The sequence below is a fragment of the Pleurodeles waltl genome, chromosome 9, assembly GCF_031143425.1.
Source record: "Pleurodeles waltl isolate 20211129_DDA chromosome 9, aPleWal1.hap1.20221129, whole genome shotgun sequence".
Lineage (NCBI taxonomy): Eukaryota > Metazoa > Chordata > Amphibia > Caudata > Salamandridae > Pleurodeles > Pleurodeles waltl.
Window position 1 is genome coordinate 293,693,194 of NC_090448.1, and position 23,771 is coordinate 293,716,964.

The 23,771-nt window shown below is 43.8% G+C and overlaps 1 protein-coding gene across 2 annotated transcripts in view; it reads right to left on the reverse strand.

The window, feature by feature from the left end:
- CACNA2D2 (calcium voltage-gated channel auxiliary subunit alpha2delta 2) overlaps positions 1 to 23,771 on the reverse strand; it is a 1,401,889-nt gene that overhangs the window by 614,354 nt on the left and 763,764 nt on the right. The window lies entirely within an intron of this gene.

Here is a 23,771-nt window from a genome sequence, read left to right on the forward strand (position 1 = left end):
TCATCACTCTATTGTGGCGATATCTGTGCTGGGAAACAAACAACAATCTGGGAACCTCTCACAATGTAGGGCACCAAGAATGACATACAACAGTCACAAAGTTTTATTCATGCAAGTTGGCTGTCTTGTTGTGGGAAGAAACATTGCTCTACACTCCATTCCTAACTAGACAATGGCACATAATCCCTGTGACAATGGACATAGACAGGACATGTACACGTATATCTTCCATGTGTTCCACTATACGGATCATATATACTGACAACTGTAGTAACAAGTGTGATGGTTTCACCAGACACTCACTACATGTGTGATTATCCACAATGTGTGACCTAATGTATCTAATGTGATGACATGCATGTAATCACACAGTGTGAACCCAGGACAGTCATGTTACCAACTAATATGGCATCCGCCTGTCCGGCATGCATTGGACAGCTGGAAGTGACCTTGTTCTGCCAGTGGAAGTCATCATGGTGGGAGGCGGTCTGAACAGTCGTGCAACTCCTCATTGTTTAACAATGACACCTATGGGAGACTGGGAGCAATGACGATCACCGCCGGCTCTGACGGTCATGACTGCTGCGGTAGAAACCGCCATTTTGAATGAGCCAGCTAACTTGACTCCGGGCATTCGGGCAGAACAGACCTCCACTTTGTGTGCTGCTGTGTCCTGTATCTTGGAGCAATGATGGCATGTACTGCAGGGGATAGGGCCCCAGCCTTCACTACAGGGGAACTAGAGAAACTGGTGGAAGGGGTCCTACCCCTGTATGAGCAGTTGTATGGTGCTCTAGGGCAACAGGCCAGTACAGCGTCCTTTGTCCCACATGTCGGATAGTGTTTTTGACGAAATATGTGTGTGCATATTGACATGTCATGACTGATTAGGTGTTTTGCATGCACATGATATGTGTGGAATATTGGCAGCGTGCATGGTTCGTGTTTGTTGCCAAAGGTTACAGTGTATTGTACCCACCCGAAGCCTCCGCTGAGCCAACCTCGCCCTCGCCACAGTCCCCTGCATCCGAAAAACCACCGCCGGTGGCAGATCCTTCTCCTACCTCGCCACCAAAACCTGGAACACTCTCCCCACCATCCTACGACAGACCCAGGACCTGCTGGCCTTCAGAAGACTCCTCAAGACCTGGCTCTTCGACCAGTAGCACCCCCCCCCCAGCGCCTTGAGACCCTCGCGGGTATGTAGCGCGCTTTACAAATGCAGTGATTGATTGATTGATTGATTGGTATTATTTACATCTTGTCCCCCACTTTCGGAATGTTTCTCATGCAGGTCAGCGCTCACCAGGAAAAAAGGGTTATGGAGAGCCATCGCCATGGAAGTGCAGACCCTGGGGGTCCAAAGCCGGCAGAGCACCAAATGCAGGAAGCGGTGGGAGGACCTGAGACGCTGGGCCCGGAAGACCGCAGAGGCCCAGCTGGGGATGGCCTCCCAACGTGGTAGGGGTGCCAGTCGGACCCTGACCCCCCTAATGGCCCGCATACTGGCGGTGGCCTACCCAGAGTTGGGTGGGCGATTAAAGGCAGCACAGCAGCCACAAGGGGGTGAGTCTTGACTGTTAGGTGACTTCTGCATGGTTGTGTACTGTGACCCTCACTGGACTTGGAATTTAAGGGGTCAGATGAAATTTAGGGAATGTACAGCCCTGGTTCTGAAACCAATAATGTAGGAATATGGCACGTTAGCTATGTTGAGTCATGCATGAAAAGAAATGCTGGTACTGTGACACATGTTCACCTGTACGTATGGGTCGCTCAAGTATGCTATCATGTCACTGGCTGCATCTCCATCTCTGCATGTACTGTAGTAGTACAAGGTGGTCATATTGGCACGGTTTATGGGTAATGACAGGCATGTAATGTGAACATTGCAATTGCTTCACTTGCTACATCAATGGACCTCTGTACCATGGGTACTCCACACATTCCTGTCAGTTAGTTAGTATGCTCACTCTCTCTGAGATCAGATTTGTATCATCCCGTAATAGGTGATATGTGGTTGGGTATGTTCCTAGGCTGGATTGTTGGATAAGTCATTTAGCCAGTTGACATGCATGTAGTGGTCTTCATTCAGGTGTTTAGGATGCAGGGTTGAGGTGATCGCTGATGAGTTTTGGTATCGCTTGCATGACTCAATTGTAATTGATTGCAAAATGGTCTCTTGTTTGCCTGGCAGGGGCTGTATTATGTATTGTTTGTATGTGAAGTGGATGTGTTGGTTGTCACCATTTCCTCCCTTACTTTTTTTCCCACTCTCCTTCTCTGTCCACCTCTGTTTAGGTGTGCATTAGCATCATCTGGCAAAGGAGGAAGGGCACCGGTGAGTGGGGGTGCAGCAGCCCATGGGACCCAGGAGGCTGGCACCAGCGAAGCTGAGGGTACCAGTGGGACGGATGGCGAGGGGAGCACCATGGGGGAGACTGGAGCAACCAACACATCTGATACAGATTCCTCCTCCGATGGTGGCACCCTGGCGGTGGTGGACCCATCTAGGACCACCGCAGCATCATCCTTGTACACCACCCCCCTTACCAGCACCTCCCTCCCTGTAGCACCCCACCCAGTTGCCTGTGCTCACTCACCCAGGAGCATGGGCGTCTCCTTCACTGCAGGCACCTCTGAATCTGCCCCAGTCAACCCTGCTGCCCTCAATGAGTATTGACCTCCTGAGGTCCACCTCTGTGGGGCAGACAACCATCATGAATGCCATCCAGGCACTGGCATCCCAGATTCAACAGTCCAATGCATTCCTGGAAGGCATTCATGGAGCCTTGTCTGGCCTACAGAGATTGTTTCAGGCTCTGGCCTCCTCGTTGACGGCAGCCAGTGTCCCTTCATCTTCCGCCCCCCCTCTAGATACCTGTTCCCAATCCACAACCCCTCACCCTACAACCGTCTGAAGCACACCTACAGACCAGCATACACCCTCTACAACAGACAAGGTGCCCAAACATAGTCATAGGCATCACAAAAGTTCACACAGGCATGCATACACACAACACACATCTGCAGACACAACAACAGACACTCCCCCCTCCACCTCCTCCCTTACAGTCACATCTCCACTCACACCTGCTAGCACTGCATCATCACACACTGGTCCTGCTATTATTCCGGTCATACCCTCAATCACCACAACAGCAGACTCACTGGAACACAACCCACACACCACACCCGCAGTCACTACGACTACCGTCTCTGCCACCTGCAACACATCCACCTCACTTGCACACACCACCGCAACATTCACTCACACATCTCCCATTCCCTCTCCCCGCATCACTACCCCTCCTCCCAATGAATGCACACACATCCACTCACCCACCCAACATTCACCCGCCACACACATTCACACATTGCACACACCAGCATCCACATACAGCACACCAACACGTCAGACACTGAACTACATTACACCACTCAAGAGAGTGAAAATATTCTGAATTTTATCACATAATTCCAATCACCCCTCCGCTGCTTCCAAAAATGAGGTGTCCCCTCAAACAGAGATATGCTTTCTGTATCCCATTGTCTACAGCACAGACTCTTCCATCTTTTCAGTTGTCCCAAGGAGAATATTGACCCTGAACAAACTTTGCTATGGTCGTTAAGGTCTATCCCTTATAAAATACATATTAAAACAAGACATTTTATGTTACAATACAACTTTCAAGTAACTAAAACTCGTGCCCTAAGGTAACTATAACTTGCTTCCTCACCATGCAGAGTTGTCTCATCAATAGGTTTATTGCAAATGTTGCACTGAGAGTATAAAAGATGGCATAGAATATGTCATCGATGATATAATATGTGGAGTAATTAGCTGTGCATGGCGAAGGCGTGAGTTATAGTTACCTTAGCGCAAGAGATTTAGTTACTTGAAAGAACTCTAACTATAACTGCTGAATTTCTATGGGTTTGTATGAGTACATTCAGAACCTAACTATAATGTCCCTGTAACCTTTGTTTCGTTGAGTGAATTTTTATGTTTTTTTTAACGTATAGTCATTTTAATTGCTATACGTGAATCCAACCACCGCCGCGCATGCCCTTTGACCGTGCGTGGCGGTGGTTGGCTGCAGGCCAGGCAGGCCCTGAGGCCAACACCCCTGTAAGCACACAACCTTGCACCATGTACAGCCTTCTCCTGTGCACATTAGCCGTTGCCCACAAGAGGTGGCCTGCAGCCGGTCCCTGCGGCCAAACCCCCTAACCACACAGCCCGATGCTGTGCACAGCCCTTTGCACATGCATAGCGTAAGTTGGCAGCAGCCTCTCTGGGTGTGAGAATAGGTGTGAGAGGCTGTATCTGGGGTTAAGAATATCTGTCTGGGTGTGAGAGTGCATACATCAGTGTTTTCGTGGGGGCATAAGTATGTGTGCGGCTCTGTGAGTGGGTGCATCAGGGTGTCAGTGGGTCTGTGATTGGGTGTGTGATGGTCTGTGTGGGTGTGTGAGTGGGTGCATAACTGTCTGAGTGTGGACGTGAGAGTCTGACAGGTGCTGTGAGTGAGTGCATGAGGGTCTGAGTGGCTCTGTCAGTGGGCGTGTAAGTGTCTGAGTGGGGGAATTGATTGAAAGAGACAGAAAGTGAAAGAAAGTGAGAGAGAGAGAGATCGTTTTTTAGGCTTTGATGTCAAATATACTTAGAATGAGTTAGTTGTATTTAACTTGAAATATATATATATTTAAATATAATAATTATTTTTTAAAAAAGAAATGAGTCCAGCTGGACTTGAACCCCCACAGCTCAGTGTGAAGGCCTTGACCTTCACACTGAACTATGGTTTTTAAAAAAATGATTTTTTCCATCCCTGTATGGACTATCTGGGACCGCAAGAGAGCCCTAAAGCGCTCCCCTGTGGTCCCGCCTTACTTATTTTTTTCTTCGTTTTTTAAATTGGTTTTCTAAATAAAAAGCTCTTTATGGGCTACCTGGCACTGCGGGGCAAGCGTGCCATTGCTTCAGCAAGCACGGAGCTGTTTTGACAGCAGCTACTTGCTTGCTGAAGCATTTCATCTCTATCCCCATGCACACATGCTGCGGACAGAGATGAAAGCTTTGGATTGTGACTGCATGACCTGTCTTACACCCAAAGTGTTTGCTGTGGCTTGGCTGCAGCTGCAGCGCTGCAGCCAAGTCACAGCAACCAGCTATGTCCCAGGGGTGGGCACCCTGGGACATGGAAGGAGCCGGCCCTGGGGGGTGGCAGTCCCCAGTGCCATCAGCGGCTCCATGAGGGGGTCCCCTCCAATGACACTAACCCTGGGGGTTGTGGTCCCCGGGGCACTGGGGTCCCAAAGGGACCCACTTTCTTTTTTAAAATATTTTCCCAGGGGGTGGTGGTCCCCTAGGCAGGGGGAGGGCATGCAGCCTCCTGCACATAAATTACTTTTTGCCCCAGGTGGTGTTGGTCTCTGGGATGCTGGGGGGCCATAGGCCCCACTGATAAGTCACATTTATTGACCTGGGGGATGTTGGTCCCAAGGGCAACGGGAGGGGGCCAGGCAGCCCCCCAACAGATTATAATTAACACAGCCCTGGGGAGTTGTCGGCCTCCCAGGGCAGCAGGGGGACCACAGGCCCCCCATATATAAAAACATGAAAGCCCTGGGGAGGTGGCGGTCCCAGGAGCTGTGAGGGGCCGGGAGGTCCCCTGACACAAAATTTGTAATGCCCCAGGACCTGGCCCACCTGGGGGCCTTATAAAAAAAAAAAGCGCAGGAGCCTGTACTTGTTTTAAAAAAAAAAAATTGCCAAAAATGTGGGCATATTTAGAATTTGCAGCAAAAAATAATTTTTAAAATGCTTTTTTGCTCTGAGGACCCCCACTCCTCACCACTAGTCCTAAGGGGTCAGGGTGTCCCTACACTGGGCGCATTTTTTTAAACTTTTTTTCTGGGACTTGTCTAAAGCCAAGTCCCAAGATGGCTGCCAACACTTCCTGGTTTGAAGTGCTGGCAGCCAATAATAGATGCGCATTTCAGTGCACAAGCTCGTCTTTGTTCACAAATATTATTTATTTTTTCACTGAAAAAAACAAAGGTTGCAAGTACCTTTTAGTTAGGCTCATATTTTAAACGTATAAAACCATAGAAATTCATCTGTTACAGTTAGTTATCCAAAGTAACTATAACTTGTGCCCTTTGGTAACTATAACTAGCGCCCCAGCCATGCACAGTTTTTTCATCAAAGATGTTACTGCAAATATTACATTGATAATATCAATGATGTGATCAAAGATGTCATGAGTGCTGTAATTTGTGGGGTAATTAGCAGTGCATGGTGAAGGATCGAGTTATAGTTACCTTAGGGCACGTCTATATATGTATGTTCCAAACTCCATCTCGGGGTACCTTGAAGATATAGGTACCTCATAGGTACATATATGTGGAGTTAGGTAGAAAGAAATTAACAGAGACTGCAAAGTACAGCAATTACATCGAAACTGACACATAGCATGGACGGCCTCAGTGGCATATTTTTGCCTGGCTGCAAATTTAAAAAATAAAAGATTAAATATTGCACAGACAACATGTATACAAATGATAAATCCAAGGTCTACAGGCCTTCCAGAGACCTGAGGAGTGTTCAACAGCAACTTAAGAGTCCTGAGAATCAAGCTGACAGCAAACAAAAGGAGATGGGTGGTGGAGGGGTTTGGCATTCCAAGCTGCAAAACCATGTACGTCCTCCCACTGGAAATCCGTAAAGTACATTTACTAAAAGCCTTCCGAGAACAGCATAAAACGTGGCTTTATGAGTGTTATGCAAAAAGATTAAGACGGGCGCCTTGGGATCCCCCTAAGGGGCGCAGTACAAGTGTAATAACCCACTTACTTCCCTTTCGCTTCCAGTCGCTGTATTGTCATGTAAAAATTATGTGTTCTAAAATGGCTATCAGAAATAAAACCAAAATGCCTTGTGGTTACTCCCTTGACAACATGATGCAGCTAGTTTGTTGAGTGGAACTGAGTGGCCATGTATTTTTCTTTAAGGATAGTAACTTTTTTCCTGGATCTGATGGAAGAGGGCCCTTTTGCCTTGGGAAGACAGCCCTGTCCAAGAGGTACATGTTTGATTGTTTTTGTAAAAGGTATACATTGAAAAATAAGGACACAAAGAAGGTTGTGGCAGACATTACAAATGGGTACCTCTGTTCATTGTAACCTGGCCTTGGTGAGATCACTTTTCCAGGGAACAAAGGCTACAGTTTTGTTTGAAGCATTCATAACTCACATTTTCAACAATCAGGGGGAAAGGAAATAATCACCTAAGTGGGGGATCCTACATATTTGCACTGGATTGTAAAATGGGGCCTGGTTTGGGCCAGGAACACATTAGGCAAGATGAGAATATGCCAGTGCTTCAGAAAAGCAGAGGGCATTGGATGAGTAAACTGGAATACTGGGGAGAACGAGATCTTGCACATCAGATCAATCACTTTAGGTTTAAAGAATGCTGACCCTAACTATGGAGGTTGTGTCTAAGGGATGGAGGAAATCTCTCTAAACTGACATCACTGTATAGAAATCTAGCTCTAATTTCCTTACTACAGGCAATTTATGAGGTCCCTAGTTCCTCTAACAAAGCAATGACATAACCTTTCAAGTGTAATATCTTATTACAGTTGAGTTCTGATGTCACAAAACTTGCTGAGGGGAAAGGCAGGTCACGGAGTATAATTAGGTACAGAACTTTAAACCACACAAACAAAACACAACTTTTTCCTTTGTTTGCTCTGTTTTTCTAGATAAACAGTGATAAGCAAAAAAGCCATAATTAAGGCAACATGTTTATTTTGTTCAATACTTTAGGCAATGATAGGAAAGATAAATTCTCTCTGTATGTTTGTATACACTCTGAGCTACAGCATTTTTAAAAATCTCATCTTTTTGCAACAGTTATCTAACTGCTTTACTGCTTTTTGGTGTGTTTAATTTTCAGCTACAGATTCTCATTGTATTCTTCATGTTTGCAAACATCCTACCACTTTCATATTAAAGAGCACCACAAGGATTTAAGTGGTTTGTTGGAAGGGTTATGGTGTGATCATTTGAATTATTAAATCACCCCCGCCATACACTCTAAGGATACTGCAAGTCTCCTAATGGTTCCCTGAACTTACAGAGGAACTTGGCCTTCGGATTTGTTCCTCGAAATGCTGTTTAGAGAGCTCCTTGTCGAGTTATAATACTGCCCGTTATGATGACCCTATCTATGCAAGTTGTTTGAGGGAGCCAATATCACCATATCATGCTGCCTGGTATTATACGCTAGTAAACATTATACAAATACCTTCTACCATTTGCAAAACATTATACCATACGCATTTGCCTATACAGAACAAGCAAGTTGTCACCTCACCAGAGACAAATGTCATTGAAATTTGTATGTCTTCTAGCTTGTTTGTTTATTAATATTTCAGTTTAAATATAAACGTCATCAAGCTAATAATAAAAATATGATCTATCATAAAATATTAAAATCAGTTAAAAGTTGTTACAAATGCTATACATGTACATTGATTTATTCCAACCATAAACAATTAATGCATCTCCTTTTTATGTAATTTATCATGCTTAGCACATCAGTTTGGAGCGTTAACCACAACAATGTTGCCTTTCTTTGTGTTACCTTTCTTTACATTGATACTTAACATGAGGTGGCATTTCAAAATTTGCTTTGCACATCCAACATCTTCCATTGTCTTTTTAAAATATCCTTCATTCACCTCGAGCGCTGAGAAGTGATTTAAAAGATTATGTACATGACGGTTTGATGCCCATGTAGTACGCAGTTATTTGCCATAACTGGTATTTTTTATCAGTTTTTATGGCATGCCTTCATAGTATTGACCAATTTTCAGAGATTCACGAACTGCTTTACAGACCTAATGTATCAATTTATTACACACATTCCATTCTGTGGTGGTTATATTTCAATTATCTCGAATTTTTCAAGGCTCCCCTCAGATATTTAATCAAACCCAGGGAGTGATAGGCCTCATAGCAACAAAAAAGGGGATTATGGGCCTGATTCTAACTTTGGAGGACGGTGTTAAACCGTCCCAAAAGTGGCGGATATACCACCTACCGTATTACGAGTCCATTATATCCTATGGAACTCGTAATACGGTAGGTGGTATATCCGCCACTTTTGGGACGGTTTAACACCGTCCTCCAAAGTTAGAATCAGGCCCTATCTGTTGTTGCTTTTTATCCCCTAGGAATTTTGCCTCAATTGGAAAACTTTTATTGGCACTCAAGAATTTACACTATGTTGTGGCTTAACATTTACAAATCATTATTTTTGAAGAGGAGTGCCAAATGTTGAGGCTATATAATATTGATGATTCCCTTTTGCCACATAGGGTCTAAACAGTGATGCCAGAGCTCCTCTTCTATATTTTCAAGCACAACTTTTTAGAACATTAGCCAAACTATTGATGGACTTGATTGTGTCCTCCATATTAAAATCTTGCAAATTAGTCTCGGATATTTATATTCATGGACCTGTTCAGCCTTTGTTTATCAATATACCACAATACTTTAGTCTTCACACATATTATGATTTTTACTTTTTCATCATTAATTACTTTTTGTTATTGATGACGATACATAAATTATGATAAATAGTGGATTCAATCATATTCTGCTAAAGTGGTCCTGATCTTTGTAGTTCCACATCACAGTGATCCTTGATTTAGATATTGTTTGCATTAAACAATGCTTGGATTTTGACTGGGGGCTGCCTGGGAAAAGCTGACAAAGGCATCTAGGCTGAGGGAGAGGGCTTCCTTTTGTAAGGTGGTAAACCCACCATTCTTTACTGGATATGATAAGCAGACTCTACGTTCGGTAATACCGAATCAAGCATGGGTTGAACACATCGGTAATATATTTAACCCTAGAAATGAAAAGGTCATTAGCCCCCCCCCAAGCTGAGATCATTGTCTCAGTATAGGAACATATGAGGCCTTAAGGGATATGATAGACACTACTGATGTAATTGCTGCCATTAGGCGAAGCACAACAGGGAAGCCCTCTGGGTCTGATGGGGTCCCCTTAGATCTCTCTAAAGAAAATGAAATGCTCTAGGCTCCCATTTTAACTGATGTTTTAGAGCTTCAATTAAAGGAGACCTAATCTCATCATGGTCTGAATCCATAGTTGTCCCTATATTTTAGAAGGTGCATCGGAACTCCCCATCTTGTTATCGCCCCATATCCCTCCTGAATAGCTCCCTAAACATTTTGGGAAGGGTTCTTGCTGTTAGGCTTGTAGAGAATCAGTCTCTATCATATGCCCAGTATTGCTTCTGTCCAGGGGTCGGCACTGTGGAGCAGTGCCTTAACCTGCAATTGATAATAGGAATATGTGTCAAGGCAAGGAGCGGCTCCATTCACCTTGTGTTTATGGACCTCTCCTCTGCCTTCAAATTGGTTAATAGGAGAAAGTTGTGGGACTGTATGACCAGGATGGGGATTGTATCAGGTTTAAACGGTCTCCTACAAATAATGCATTGGGACATTAATATCAGAGTTAGAGTTAGTAAAGATGGCGAACTTACAGAAAAAATAAGGTCTCACCCAGGGGTTAGACAAGGGTGTGTCCTCGCCCTTCTCCTGTTCCTCATCTAGGTCTTTATTTTTTTTGGGGGGTGGGGCAGAAATCCATAGACTGAAGTGTTTTAATTATCTGGGTCTCTCTTTTGATCAAAGCCTAACCTGGCAGAGTCTATGTCAATCTAGGACTGCTCTTGCTCAAAGAGCTGTGGAGGCAGTATTCTCTTTTGCGAGAAAGCTGGGTCACAAACCGGTCAAAGAACTGCCAGAGATTTGTCAAAGCAAATGTGTCTCTGTGGCGACATATGGTGCAGGGGTCTGGGGCTATAGAGGTCCCAGGCCAATTCAGCAGATAGAAAATAAGTTTGCTAGTAGGCTGTTGGCCGTTCCTCAAACATGCCCTGCTTTGATTTGCCTTTCAGACCTGGGCCTAACACATGTAGGGGACAAGATAAAGCTGGCACCCAACTCTCAAAGGACGTACTGGAGGATTGACTTTCTCTGTAAAATGCTCTCACCATAACTTGGTTTAAATATATACAAGAAACAATTCTTAAAGCTGGGCCTGCAGGATTAAGCTGAAAATCTTGCAAGTATTGACTCCAGGGCTATCTCCTGGGTAAAGAAGGCTTATCGGTATAGGCAAGGCAGAGGCCATCCGGTGGGCTTTGATAATCTGCTTGTAAGCTTTTCATACAATCCAATCAACTTGACAAATGGGTGTGAGCCTTACCTTTCCTGGATTCCACATAGGAACCTTAGGTTCTATATAACAAGATTTCGACTAGGTCTATGGCACCTTATAGCCACTTTTCCTCAGAACATAGTTTGGGGAGAACTACTGCCTAGATGCCTGTGCAATAACACTGTAACTCAAAGCACATTGCTATTTATTGTATTTTGTGCTCTATATGTCCATGCTAGGAAGAGATTTTTGTGTCCTATTTTTCACTCCTTCAATACAAACTCATATAAGGAGGCTTTTGAAAGATTGCAAAGGCTGGAGGATGAAAACATTTGTGTGGCAGTGGGAAATTGTGGCCGCCTCTAACTGGGGATTAGAAGCAAATATGGCTCAGCATAATATTTCTATCCTTTCATATCAGAATTTTAGGATTTGAACCGATTTTCAGTTTTTACATTTCTTAATTGCTAGTCTGAGACCCACCAGACTTTGTCTGCTTCTATATTTGTCCTATGTACCTTATTATTTCATGTCTTTTATGTAATGTGTTCAATGAAAGTAACTGCATTTTATCCCCTGCGCCTTGATGTGTTTTGAACATATAGCAATAGTGCTATATTTATGAAATGTTTCTACTGTCTGCACTTTTGTGGCCATGATTGGCTGAATAAAGTTTGTGACTGACAGAGTGACTGACATTTCGAAGGTATGGTACACATGATTAAATAATGTTCAGTAATGAAAAAGCATCACTTACAAAAATATTGAATAAATATGGTGCTAGTATGCACCCTTACCTTATTCCAGAAAAGCAATATGTCATGTCCACTTTTTCATTGGTTGCTAACTGTGTAATGAGTGCCAGCAATTGTTATGTGATTAAACTAAAATATATCTAACAGTTTTTGGGCACTCTTATTAAGTAATGTCAACCATAATCTGGATACAAGATCAAATACGAAGTCTGTTAAGGCACAATTTAAAGGGCTTACCCCATGAAAAATAAAATGACCTGTGTTTAGCTATTATGTTCAGCATTGTGGAGAGAGTGTCTTTAAAGTCTGTTTGATAAGGCGACATGGTACTGTTATCATTTGACAATTACCATAGGACATCACTGATAGCAATTACTATTTGTTAAGATCTTGCCTTAGCCCACTTTCAAAAATAGCCACAACTCTTGACCCTTTCCATTGATGAGGCATTTTTGTAATTTTCAGTACATTTTTAAATTAGGTAGCTAATCCCTAAACTCATGTGGGTGAAGATACCTTTAGGCGATTGCTGGACTGTCCTTCAGGGTCTGTATCATTAGGTTCTGTTAAATTATTTATGATGGGGTTCCAGGGATATCCAGGGAATTTACCCTGGATATAACTGTCCAATAAATAATCATTTGATATCTTCTGGGTACCCTTGTATCGTTTGATGCCTGGTCCATGTGGAACCTACCATTTAAATGCTAAATACTTGATATCATATGTAGTTCTGTGAATAAAGCTAACATTATTTTCCCTCATTTGGTGGCCTTTGTAACATAGGTGAATGGTAATACAGTTGTTCACAGTATCTTCCATGAGATATTATTTCAACTGAATGGCTTGTTGTCATTTGTAATAGGTAACATAGGTGAACAGAATGGCAACACAGTTGATCCAGGTATGGTCAATAACATATTTTGTCAACTTGATGACTAGACAAGAAATATTGATTAAAACCCCAAACAAATAACATATGGATGATTAAGCGGGAGGGGAGAGCTACTGCTCTTCCCCAAGGTTCCACTTGCAATGTGCATAGATTGTAATGTACCTTGGCTGGTGTGGCAGGTAGGGATGGATATCTGATAAGCACTGTTAGGCATTTCATCCTTGACGTGGTCTCCCTTAACTTTTTGTTTCTGCTTCCCAGGTTGTTGATGTGTGCTGGACTCTGTTTTTGCTGTTTTTGTTACTCTGGGCACTTTACCACTGCTCACCAGTGCTAAAGTGCAAGTGCTCCTATACAAAATGTGTATGTAATTGGTTCATCCATGAGTGGCACATTTGATTTACTGGTAAGTCCCTAGTACAGTGCATTAGAGGTGCCCAGGGCCTGTAAATGAAATGCTACTAGTGGGCCTGCAGCACATGTTGTGCCACCCACAATAGCAGCTCTGAAACAGTGCTCAGACCTGCCACTGCAGTGTCTGTGTGTCCAGTTTTTAACTGCCAATTCGACTTGGCAAGTTTACCCACTTGCCAGGCCTAAACCTTGCCTTTTCTCACATGTAAGACACCCCTAAGGTAGGCCCTAGGTATTCCCATGGGCAGGGTGCAGTGTATGTTTAAGGTAGGACATATACTAATGTGTTTTATATGTCCTAACAGTGAAATACTGCTAAATTCGTTTTCTACTGTTGCAAGGCCTATCCCTCTCATAGGTTAACATAGGGGCTGCCTTTAAATATGATTAAAGTGTAGATTCCCTTTGGGAGCGGATAGACATGTAGAGTTTGGGGTCTCTGAGCTCACAATTTAAAAATACATCTTTTAGTAAAGTTGATTTTAAGATTATGGGCCTGATTCTGATTCTGGCGGGCGGCGGAGGCCGCCCGCCAGAATTCCGCCCTCCAAAATACCGCGCCGCGGTCAAAAGACCGCAGCGGGTATTTCAAGTTTTCCCCTGGGCTGGCGGGCGGCCGCCAAAAGGCCGCCCGCCAGCCCAGGGGAAAACGACCTTCCCACGAGGATGCCGGCTCGTAATCGAGCCGGCGGAGTGGGAAGGTGCGACGGGTGCATTTGCACCCGTCGCGTATTTCACTGTCTGCCAAGCAGACAGTGAAATACTTGTAGGGGCCCTCTTACGGGGGCCCCTGCAGTGCCCATGCCATTGGCATGGGCACTGCAGGGGCCCCCAGGGGCCCCGCGACTCCCCCTCCCACCATCCGGTTCCCGGCGGGAGAACCGCCAGGAACTGGATGGCGGGAGGGGGAGTCGGAATCCCCAAGCCGGCGCAGCAAGCTGCGCCGGCTTGGAGGATTCCTGGGGCAGCGGGAAACTGGCGGGAGACCGCCGGTTTCCCTTTACTGACCGCGGCTAAGCCGCCGCGGTCAGAATGCCCCGCGGGGCACCGCCGGCCTGTCGTCGGTGCCACCGCGTCCCGCGGCCCTGGCGGAGGAAATCCGCCAGGGTCGTAATGACCCCCTATGTGTTTGAAAATGCCACTTTTCCCTGTCTGGGTCAGTTTGACAGTTGGGCTGTTTGCACCTCTCTCTAGACAGTGACACAAAGGGAGCTGGGGTGTAGCCTGCATATCCTGATGAGCCATCTGTGCTAGGAGGGAGGGGAGAAGTGGTCACTCACACCTGAATGGGCTATGCCTGCCCTCACACAATGCAGTACCCAACCCCCTGGTGAGTGTCTGGGGCCTAGCCTGGGCAAGGCAGGATTTCACAAACAAGAGAGACTTTTCTTTGAAGTAAGCCTACTTCAAAGGGCAAAATGGGTATAAGAAGGGCACCCAAAACCACAGTCTTTAGAGCACTTCTGGAAACCAAGAGGAACCTCTGCCTAGAGAAGAGCTGAAGAGCTGAGGAAGAAGCGCTGCCCTGCCTGTGACTGTGCTTTCTGGAGCTATCCTACAGTTGCTGCTTCTGCCTGTGCAAGAGGACAAAGACTGGACTTTGTGTGCCTTCTTGCTTGTGAAGAACTCTCCAAGGGCTTGAAACTGAACTTGCCTCCTGTTGTTGAAGTCTCAGGGACAGCAAAGACTTCTCTCTGCCAGCACCTGGAGCCTCTGCTAAGACTCATGCCATGCCAAGTGGTGCCCTATCCAGTTCCTGGGGCCTTGAAAGAAGAAGCTGGCAGGCCAAGTTTAAGAAATCCACACACAGCCCGCTGTTCTGGGAAAATGTTGATGCAGCCTCCGGAAAAACAATGCTCCACCGGCTTCGCAGCTGAAATCGCCGATCCACCTGCAGCGGAGCTGGGAGATCGATGAACCCGGCTGGAGAAACGGCGCGCAGCATCGCTGACGGAGGCTGGTGAGATCGCAACCCACACTGCGCGGTTTTTGGATCAGTGTGCGCAAGGAATTCTGACGCAAACATCGCTGAACATGTAAGAACGATGCAAAGCCTGCCTGGACCCGAAAGTGCTTGTCCAGTTCTATGCGTCGCTCTCCTGGGGAGAGAAGAAACAACGCACGCTGACCTGACCGAAGGAGAAATGATGCACGGTCTCGCTCATGAGTGATGTTGATGCATCGCAAGCTTCTTTTGATGCACACTCGCCCGTGCAGGGTTATTTTTGACGCGACCCAGGTACATTTTCATGCTAATAGCGTTAGCATTGTGTTTAAAAGAACATGAAGACTCTTTTTGCTTTTTAATTAATAACTTGACTTGTGTATGTTGGATTTTTGTCGTTTTGGTCTTGTTTTGTTTAAATAAATATTCTCTATTTGTCTAAACCTGTGCTGTGTCATTTTGTAGTGTTTTCATTACGTTACTCTGTGTTTTAGTACAAATACTTTACACCTAGCACTCTGAAGTTAAGCCTGCCTGCTCGTGCCAAGCTACCAAGAGGGTGAGCGGGGTTAGCTGAGGGTGATTCTCTTTTACCCTGACTAGAGTGAGGGTCCTTGCTTGGACAGGGGGTAACGTGACTGCCAACCAAAGACCCCATTGCTTACAAGCACCAACTAGTACAATATGCAATATGGTGACATATTAAAAAAAAGCCAAAAAGACACTTGACACAGGATATGGTTAAGTTACTGAGAGACATTGCAGAACCAATCACTCTCACAAACCAATCGGGCACAAAACAGAGAAATTGGCAGGCACAGCATCGGAAACCAACACAAACAAGTCCTGTTTATGAGTGAACAATTACTGACAACAAATTCTAGGAATGCCAAAGCCGTAATTTCTCTATAATAATTTCAAGTGACAAGTTTTAGTTGTGGGAATGATATTAAGGGCCAAATAAAGAATTAACTCAATTGCCAGTAAGTCACATATGCATATCACAATGTTAGGTACACAAATGTACCATGAAGTGAAAAGGAGGATCTTTGCAGTGAGAACACAGGCTTCTGGCTGCATGGTATTCATGGGAAACATTTGGAAGAAGAACAAAGGTAGCTTTTAATACCAGCTACAGCCACAGATATGGTCTTACATAAGTGCTGGCACAAAATTGCAACAGTCTGTTTACTACAGTTGTACCTCCAGCTCTTACTCATAGATATAGAGTGTGAGCAGGCACATATAGGAATACACAACACTGTTCACATACTGGGCAGTAGGGTAAGTGTTATGTAAGGTGAACTCACCATAGAAGCAGTTAACCAGTACAGCACGAAGCTCAGTGTAAGGGCATCCGTGTGATGTGCAAGATACATGTACACTGAAGCAATGCATTTTCACATACAATACATGAAGAAGAAAACGTAGTCACACTATGCACCATCACAATCTCATCTAAAAGTCTATCAGTGGTAGCATTTGCTAATTCCATACAGCAAAGGATTTCAAAAATAGGACTTTTTTGCACAGGTGATATCTCTACAAGCACAAGACCACACCGGTCATGCATGCAGCAGATAAAAGAACAGAAACAGAAAGTAAGTTAAAAACACTAAAAAGCTGTCCCCATAGAAATATGCCCCAGGGCTACTGGAAAAAACACAGTTATTGTAGCTGTTCCATCTTACACCAGTAAAGCATTATAAAAATATGGCTGCACATCCACGTAGGCTGCAACATTATCTGGGTGATACAACCACAGAAAGACCCATACAGTCTGGGCTCAACTTCCCTGAAATAAACCACCTCTATGTAAAGCAAAGTCCTACTAAAGAAAGATGAAGGTACCCCCAAGAAGTGTTTCAAGCCAACGTATCAAACACCGATTAACCACATCTAAAATGTCAAACCTACATTTCAAAATGTTTTCATGGACAATTGTCCTAATAAACTTATTTTAAAACTACGGCTAAATTTAAAAAAGCAATGGGGATCAGATTCTGAAGCACGATTGCTGGCAAGGAGTCACATAAAGCACCCCTCCATCTTTTAAATTCCTGAATGATCAATGTCCATGACCCTAAGCAACAACCAATAAATATCACCACTGGACAGAGTACCATCTCCACCTTTTCCTAGATGCACATGTGCCGAATCATATACGTTGCATGCGCAAATAGAGCTTCTCATCCAGTGCTACAACAGAGGACAGGACAGCACAACCATGACAACAATTATATCATCGTAACACGTGCAATCAGTGCCAAACCATAACAAGACTACCTGTGGTCATGCATGAAGCTGTAATCAGCAATCAAAGTGATTCACACAGGAGACCCGCAGACAACACTTACACAGCAGCTCAAGATTGTAGTAAGGAGGGGAGTTCTAAGAGCTCATCACCATGTAGGATTAGGTCAAACAATATCTTATACTGCACCGTCACCTCAATGGAAGGGTAGGACAATACAAAATACATCAGAGAAGGCAGTAAATCATCATGTCAAATGCACCAATAAGACTAGTCAACAAATCTCAAATAATATGCTACTGCCCTTGATGTACCCTTAGATTACCCTGCTATTGACCTTGCTATCCCTGGCTACAAGAGTAAAGAAGGCAGTGGCAGGAGCACAAAGTAAACAAGGTTTCTAGAAACCTATTTTTTTTTCGGGTGATTTCTGCTTCTCCCCATTTCTACCAATCTCAGCAGTAGACAGGAGACTGTTCAGGGGCTAAAGGTTGGGCAAGGGGGCAACCCAGTGATGCCACTGTGTGATGTCACTTCCTCTACCAGTGACATTTGGGGTTTCAACATTGGTGTACTCTGGCCCGTTATCTACTATCATATTCACTGTTTCTGTAGATGATCTAACTTAACAATGATCACATATTACAGCATCATCCAACTGTGCACCAGACCAGTGGCTTTCGATGGATTCACCTCAATTACACCTTATTTAATCAGGAAAGCACATTAAAACCGCTTGGGAACTCTGAATAGCCTCTGTGCCTAGAAATGTGTGTTTTTGGTTCTCATTTTCTGCCTATCATGCCACAGTTATCAGAATCAACTACAGGTTTATCAGCCACATGTATAAGGCTTAGTTATCACTAGAGAAGCACAGAGGTTGGGAAAATTGTTAGAATCTTGGTGCATTGGGCACAGGGAAATCTCCCTTCTCTGTACTTGTTAATTCAAGCTCTGTCTTAGTGGCCTAGCCCAGTGGTTCCCACCCTGTGGTTCGGGGACCCCTGGGGTCTGCAAAGCCACCTCCAGGGTTCCATGACCGCTTAGAAAAATGTATATATTAACAGATTAGGTCCCCAGCTTTCAGTAATGTTGAGAAGGTCCCCTGATTCCAATAATGATTCAATGGGGGTCTCCTGATTCCAATACTTATAAAGTGGGGAACCACAGAAGTTGAAAGGTTGTGAAACACTGGTCTAGCCTTATTCTCACATGTTAGCGCTGTGTTATAACAGAGGGTATGCTTTGGTATAGCACCGTATCCTGTGTTAGACGTTCCTTTATGTGTAACGGGGTGGCTGAGAGACAAGCATCGGTGACATGAAAGTACAGCGAAGTGAGATAACATGTTGTTTAGCCTCTTTTTGAGCTAGAAGAGCTGTCTTGGAGACCTAGCAGTGAACATCATGGCTGCTGATGGGGTGTGAACTGCATACCTTGCCCTATATCATCCTGCCATAGATCAAAGCTCCTTTAAGACTCTATCCTTTGTCATTCTCTATACTTCCGCCCTTACAAACTTCTTATTGAAGCACTCATTTTAAATTCACATCAGTTGGCCATCCTTGTAGTGGCATCTTCACCTTTTCATTTGGAAGTCCAGACAGTACCCCCTTTAAAGCACCCTCGTTGTATCTCAATGTCCTGTCTCATCAAAACCCCAAGACCGGCCACATCATTGCCACTTGACCTTCTCAAGACCCTTTTTCTTCTTCAATGTTCTCCATCATTGCCTTCATTCCCGTATAAGGATATCCCAAGAAACCAATATCATTTCTGGGCAACAGACTGGTTCTGGCACCTCTAGGGTTTGGCAAATGAAAATATATCACACCGCAAGGCCCCCTGAGGGGTCCACAAAGTGGAAATTAGCGCTAAAACTCATACATACTTAAATAAAAGGCTAAAATAAAATAGTTAAGGTGCAGGCAGGATTGGCCTTACAATGCACCGCTTTACCATCGGCAAGTAAACCACAGACACGCAGAATCATTGTGCTGTAACAACATTGCCTGTAAATGCGTACACATTTTCCCATTTGTCTCTTGGCAGGCACTGATAAAATGATGGCAGCAGACCTTCATTATGGATTATGGTTTGTGTGAAAAGAAAGAACATTTCCTGCAAGCAGCCTAATGGACTCGGCCTCCCTGCGAGCTCTAGGGAGTCGGCTGGCACACACTAAAAAAAGCTGCGGCTGCAGCCCCTCCATGGAGGCTCGCACCTCGCGGAAAGCGAGAGACAAACGCCACTCGGAGACGAGCTAACAAGATCCCCGTGTGTTCAGCGAAATACTGGTACACCTTAGAAAGTTGGTGGCAGCGCACAAAGTGCATGATTGATGTGCATCGTAGCTATATCATTCTACATGAAATTGTGTTGAGTCTTGCACAATTAGCAGAAGGAGACGTTTGTTGGTGTAGCCTGCAAAGCACAGCTTTTATTGTCTCTGTTCTACGCTTTTGGTACTTGAAAATGAAAATGGAAATTTCAGATGGAATACATTCTTCAGGGCAAGGAGTAAAATAAATTATGCATTGGTTACAGACATTCAGTGTTGCAGGAACATCACACTAAGATACACATCTTAATAACAGAAAGCATGGGAGAAGGGAGAGCTGAAGATATGTTAAGAAGAACATTGTAATAAATAAGGATCAGGGTGCATTATGCACAAAAACACATGTGAAAATAAGTAATTGTGCCAGGCAGTGTAGATTAGAAAGCAGAGTTTGGAACAAAACAGAAGTTGGGATGATCGGATCAAGTCCATATCTTCAGTCAGTTTTACAGAATACTTCATCCACCTCCTGAGTTATGTCAATGAAAGTGAGAACTGCTATTGAACCCGAACAGACTCCACCTGGAAAGCATAATGATACCTGGATCACAGACTTCAGATCCAAGATTGAAGTTGCAAACTTGTGTTGAAACCACTCATTGAATCACCAAGTGAGGTATTCACACTCGAACACTCTGACTCATCTTTCCTTCAAATATTTGTGTTGTCCAGTTGTTTTGGGCCCTCGAAACTGAAGGCCGTGAGGGGTCCTGCTCTGCTCTCTAATTCATAAAGGCCAAGCTCACTTAGGTTTCCTTTATAAGAAAGTACTGCACACACGCGTTGATCTCGGATGAGTTACCTTTCTATTTCAGACCTGTTTGTTGTGGCATCTTTCTGGACGTTGGTGATACGATGTGAATGAAATCTATTTCATCTAATTCTGTTCGAACCTTTGCTCCACAAAAAACTATGCTAGTTTTAATCCGAGGGAGACTCATTACTAGACTTTTCCAAAAGGGTATTTCTTCGAGGAAGGCTTCTGAGTTATTATTCCAAGGTGCTGGAATACAATACACTGTCAGTATAAAGATACTTTGTTGGCCTTTGTGAAGGTGCAGCATGCACGTCCTGCCTCACATCTATGCACCTCGACTATTTATATATCATCAGTTAATGTTCTAGTAGTCTACTATAACATGATGTGCCCTTTGTCTGTGCATCCAGAATGGAATTATATCATGGAACCATCCTTGGTAGCACAATATTCTGAGATCTCAATAATTATTAGTCTTGGGATGTAGACTGAAGATTGAAAAATCAAAATGCCATTAAAGTGGAAGCTCCAAGCTCAACCATCTTAGGTTCGTTAAATAGTCTTTTATGTAACCCATTTAGAATTAAATTATGCCACTGGTCTGCATTCAATGTGATGTCCTTCCACCCAGAAATGAAAAACAAAACAGCAGTAGGAAGGCCCCAAAACATTGTCATATTTATTCTGGGGAACAGAATCAGGCTTTATTACGTTAGAGCATGGGTACTCACAAACATTTTCCCAGGGGCCAAAAAGTTTGGTCTGTGGCGTGCCTGGGGGCCGCATTGATGCCAGGGCGGTGGCAGTCGGGTGGGGTGACTAGGTGGATTGGTGGCAAGGTAGGTGTAGGGGAAGCAAAGGATATACATCTAGTGGCTGAAATAAACAGTGGGAAACCAGAAAACCTGGTATTAATCCCGGCTTACCCACTTTTCCAAATTGTGTGATCCTAGGCAATTGTTTAGTGTCACTTTCCCTCCTTTTTCTGCATTATCACATTTAAGATGACCTCGAAATACATCATTCATGGTGTGCGCTGCAAAAAACCTGCTTCTATGTTTGATTTAATAAAGTATAATGTTGTTTATGTATGATAGAAACCCAGGCCGCCCATAAAGTGTACATACCAAGTGACTTGCCTCTTTAATTTACTATTGATGGTGATCTCCGGGTAAGGGAAATAATTAATGTTTCCAAATTTATGTTTGAAAACTATCACTTTAAAAGTAATGCATCTCAATGCACTGATAAAATAAATTGTACTAAGGCGAAAAGGTTCTGCATGTTAACTAAATACACTTAATTAACTTTGAAGAGACTGTCTTAGTTTTACACTTATGCTGCAAGATGTCTTTAAAAATGAAGGCGTTTCTAAAGTTAATTGCAGAAGTCCCTAGATACTTCCTTTCTTTAGTACCAAATAAGTTTGAAATAAATGATTGTGTGTGTATTTAATATTTTTGTTAGTGCGGAGTTGAGCAAACAGCTGCCCAGTGCTCCTGTTGCCCCAGGGGCCGCATGTAAAGGTCAGAGGGGCCGCATGAGGCCCGCGGGCCGTACTTTGAGTATCCCTGCGTTAGAGGATCGTTAGTTGCATGGACAAACGACCAAACAGAAGGTTTGGGGAAACACACAGGTTAGTTAAGTATGTGCCAAACAGCAAAAATATGCAAATCAAGTTGTCTTGTCTTGGTTCTATGCTGAGGCAAGAAACATCCATGCCTTTGGGTCTGCATGGGGACCACCCCAGCAAATGGTTCCTAGGCCACTTTTGTAAGCCAGGTACAGGTGGACAAATGATGAATCGTGATTTGCTTTTTCCAAAGAGCAATTTCAGCTCCACAAACATCTCTTCTGTCAGGCATCTTGCGTAAAACAATTTTTCAGGTTCCTATTTCAGTAGTTAAGTGTCTGTAAGCGTATTTTTCATTGGAGCATGTTATATATGCATTATTCTGTCCCATTCAAGAGCATTTCCATGCAGAATCAGTCCTGAAAACAGTATATCTGTCTGTGATAGTATCAAACACAAACTGAAAATGAATACATCAGAACCTTACAGCAGTCATTAGTTCATTCCGTCCATGCAAATGGCAAAGTTTAATACAGAAAAAAAGAAAACTGTAAAAAATACATCACAAATATAAGTCGGAACATTTACTAACTTCGAACGTAATAGGTAAAGGCTAAAACTTATAAAACTGTAAAGGCCAGTGAAGCAGTCCAAAAATGTAGGTACACTTTTTTGATTACCACTTAACTAAGGAACATGCCCATATAACAGCAACACATCCACTGGATTTTCAATTATTATTGACCAACAATACAACAGACTTCAAAAGAATAAAGAATGGTTTGTGTACATAGAATAGGGAAATATGGTTATAACCCATTGCTGGCCCATTCATCGGAATACATCAAAATCTAGGCACAACACCTTTGACATTCATACTTTGAGAACATTTCAAAATGTAATGTCTTCCACAAAATTCTTATGTTTATTTAAATCATTCACCACTTGCAGTGCAGGTACAATCAACAAGCTTAATGTCAGCTTTATTTGAGATTAAAGAATAAATGAAGTCATAGCTGCTATAATCTGACCAGGATAGTCCATGCTTATAGGCATATGTCCCTAGATACTGCTGACTTTGTCCCAGCATGAGCCAAGTGAGCCAGTGCCAGCGTGGAATAATTTATATGATTGAAAGTTTCAGCGTGGCCTGGAGGAAGATGAGCTATAATACCATGTTGAAAATGAAATAAACAGAAAGCAGAGAAGGAAAGATTCAAAGGGGTAAATTTGCGCTAGAAATTAGGAAGTTTTCAACTTGAATGGTGATGATACAGGATGCTTTCAACTCAACTATAGGTGGTGATGATAATGTTTACGAGAACACAAGAATGACAGAAAATAAGGAGAGCAAAAGGGAGGGCAAAAGAGAGAAAAGAGAGGTCAAAAGTAAGGGAACAGGGTGAGAGAGAAACTGTGATTAAAAGGAGGAGAATGTGGACGCTTCAGAATAACTGAATCAGGGGGACAACTGTGAGGAGACTGTAAATACTGACTACTGAAGGAAGGGGATGATAAGGTGGATGTCACTGAGGGAGGCAGTAGCAAAGAGGAGGAAGAGGC